At 38.5% G+C, this 3,791-nt stretch overlaps 1 pseudogene; it reads right to left on the reverse strand.

Annotated features, from left to right (window-relative positions):
- Positions 1-1,009: 1,009 nt before the first annotated feature.
- On the reverse strand, positions 1,010-2,687 carry LOC149207094 (nuclear pore complex protein NUP133 pseudogene; annotated as a pseudogene).
- Positions 2,688-3,791: the final 1,104 nt, after the last annotated feature.

The following is a 3,791-nucleotide window of genomic DNA, read 5'->3' on the forward strand; positions in this document are numbered from 1 at the left end:
ATCTCCCAAACTTCCTTCTTCTTGTCAAAACTTGTGCCAAAAATTGACGGAAATAGGACAGTTAAGGTATGTCCAAAAAAAAAATCAGACTCATATCTCTATCCAAAAGAAGGTATGGCTACCCACCAAATCTACCAAAAGGCAGTCCAAAGATGTCTGCAAATTTCCTTCAGCAAAGAGTCCCCAAAGTGTGATCTTTGTTGCCTTCTAGTCAGCCCAAGGGACAATCCAAAAGATGGTACTTGTTGTCCTCTAAGTCTGTTCAAGAAAACATTCCTTTGTAAAGCTCTCCTACACTTGTAAAATCTGCTACTACATGCGCATTTGTTGAAATTGTGCCATTTGAATCACAACGAATGTAGATGTAGATGCAACGGGTATTAGATTTGCATATGGCACATTGAGTCCTTTCTGCTACGAATTGTTGTAGATTTCTAATCTTTTATTGGAATTGTTTGAAACAAGAAGATCCCAGACTGGTTCATTGTATATTTCAATCATTTGAACAGAAACCTCATATATAATGTATCCTTTTTTTGTTTTGATATCTGGAATAATTCATTCAAGGCTCGATAGTTCACACCCCAACTCTCCTCTGTAATCACCTTAGGACCAATCATTATGTATGTCCTACTAGAAACACTTCCTCTTGAGTAGCAGATGCTCCAAACACTTTGTTGAATGTGAATGATTTACGTATATCCTTTCCTTTCTTTGAAATCATAATTTTACCATTCTCCCCAATATAATTGACTATACTCTGACAATTGGATTGGCGAGGCAAGAATGGTTTGACTCGACAACACACCCTAATGCTTCCTTTTAGATCCTGCACTTGATTGTATAGTTGTCGATTTTCCTCTAGAAGTTGTGGTAGCTTGTTGCAGCTTGTGCTAGTCCATGCATATGCTTTCCAGGATTGTACAATTGTTTATTCCATTGCATTTGCATTGATTGAAGACCTTCCTTCGAATATGGTAAAGTTTCTTGATCTTGGGATCTACCCGTATCAGATGGCAATGCTTTCTATACTGAGTAATCTTGAGCCTTCTAGTCCTCGTGGCCTTGATATTGACACTAGCATATTTCCCTTTATTGTTGAACTCTGGTTTCTTTGCAAATCTCCCATCACCAACCATCTGCTCCAATACTCTACTTGCAAACCATGATATTATTCCTCTCGTTCAATTTTAGTAGTAATTGCACCAGCATTTGCTTCCAGTAAAATATCAATAACCTCCTCCAACTGAGAAGCTAAAACTAATTTCATTGAAGGTTCTGAAACATCTGCTTCCATTTTTAATTCTAGGATAAGTGATCATAGCTTCCAAATTATAGATCATAATGTCAGTTGGCAATACCAAGGTGTTAGACCTTCAGGACATGGATACCAAGAGTATTGGATATCTCTATAGAAAATAGTAGTGCGTACTACACTTGTGCAAGAAATTGAGATTTCACGAAGTCATTCTATTTGTAACTGAAGTGGCAACTCCCTTCCTACTACATAAGTTAGATGTTAGTTAACATTGGAAAATAACTCCTCCAACTCAGAAACTCGACTATAAAACACTTCCGCTTTCTCTCTATCCATCAACAATACATTTTCCGACTAGATTTCTCACCAACTATTTTGACAAGATCCCAAAGAGAGCCAGTAATTTCATTGTGTTGTAAATAAGTGTTTAGAGACTCAAGCCTACTTTGTGGCTTCGCTTGGGCAGATGCATTATGTAGTTCCCTAAGTCGAATCATGGCAGCATGTTTTTAACCATGTCCCACGATGGATTGTAAAGCTTCTCTCTGTCTCATTTGAAGCTCTTCATGGCACTTGGAGGCAACAAGAAAATGCAGAAATTGTTGATGTCGGTGCTGCTTTTCTAAAAGTTGGGAAGATACAACAACCATTATTGCTATATTTTATCCTCTGCTTGTTGTCTAGTGTTTTTCAAGTGTGTCAACAATAGTTTGACTTGCACGGGTAAATAAATTCATTTCCACGTATATTCCAAATGCACCACTCCGATGGATCTTTTCAAATGCTCCTTCAATTTGCCCTGAGTTAAAAAAAAATTGAAATAGATTCCCAATTAAACTTCCTAATTCATCATCTTGGGTAGTACGCTAGCCAACTCCTTTCTGTACAGTCCTTTCTCCATTATCTCTGGCAATCCATGCCTCAGTACTTTCTCTTCGAAGAGAAAAATTACCTCCAACCATGAGGTTTTGTCCTTCTTCTTCTACAACTCCTTCATTGGAGGTCCCTTTGAGGGACAAACTTCATTCGGGTGGTTCAACACCACCCAGTAGAATAGCTTTTTCAGGGATTACCCATAAACCTGCTTTCTCTATAAGGACTATCGATGCACCTTCCTCACCACCACCCACCAATGAAATAATTGAGGCATCTAGAACCTTCCCTGCATCCCACGGTAACTCAAACTGATATAGGTATGTAGCTTCATTCCAATAGTGAGTAACAATTGTTTTTCCATATCCAGATAATATCATTGTAGATCCAGCAGGCTTGCCACCTACTTGTAGATGCATGGAAAATAGGAAATCCTCCTCCACTTCTGATTTTGGAAAAATCACCCGAACTGGAGCCTTTCTTTCATTTTTTTTTTTCTAGAAGCCAACTCATCACCTCTCATGTTTTGACCAAATGACTTGTAACACAATTTCAAAAGAGATTACTCTGGTATTTTGTTATGTTGTTTGTTCATGAAGCTTCACAAGTTATCCCCACAATGACATAAGGTAGCCTTGAAATGTTGAAAACTGTGAGCATCCATCACAATAATTCTCACCCAACAATTAGATGAGTGTGGTGGCACTATGGATGTCACCCTTCACGCATGTGATTTAAACAGTTTCTATAGGGAATTTGTTTGTAATCTCATGTGCAATTGAATATAGACCTTAACCTCAGCGATAAGCTCAGATTACATATACAACCACTAGAATATGGCACCAAATGAGCCTGCTTATGAATGCATAACTATATTGTCTTAGATGATTAACAAAAATGTAATTAGACAAAATAAACAATTTTTAACAGATAATTAAAGGGCGGAATGGGCATCATCTACAAAGTCAACGTGGTCTCCAAACTTCCATTTTAGAATCTTATGTGAGGCCAGATGTAGCGAAATCAGTAAAGTGATCAGGCAGGTCAAGTGTAGGATCAAGATTCATGTGAGCTGAGATACACACTACCAGGTCAGGTATGGTGTCCAGAATGGTGGACAACTTTGTATGTTTCATGTGCAAAACCCATAGTGGCTCACAGTTCCTCTTACTAGTCTCAAGGGCTAATGACATATACAGCCTCAAGGGTGAACTAGACCCCAACCTTGTTTGCCTCTGAGTGCTCCTCAAAAACATGCTTCCAATTTTCCCATGCTAGTGCCAAGTAAATTAAACTTCCATGGGCACCCACAATGTCTTTATCATATTGGTGAAGGCCCACTTATTTCAACCACAAATCTCCCTGAAAATGCAGCAGAAGAAGTGAGACCTGGAGGCTCTCAAATAAGGACCAATAGAGTCACCTTAATCCCAAGGAACTAGTGGGGTCACTCAGTGCCAATCCCTCCACCAAAATGTGGAGCTCCAAACTAAACCCTCAAGCCAAACAAGAATGATCATGCTTATGTTTCAACATACTGATAACCCTTATTAGACAACCAATTTAAAAGCTAGAAATGATAGCCATCAACCCTGGGTAAGGCCATCAAGTTTCACACACGGGAATTGAATAATGCTAAAAATAAAAATTTAAAAAAATC

The sequence above is a fragment of the Pinus tabuliformis genome, chromosome 1_2 (assembly GCF_031772625.1).
Source record: "Pinus tabuliformis cultivar Carrire ecotype Pingquan chromosome 1_2, CPIR1, whole genome shotgun sequence".
Taxonomy (NCBI): Eukaryota; Viridiplantae; Streptophyta; class Pinopsida; order Pinales; family Pinaceae; genus Pinus; species Pinus tabuliformis.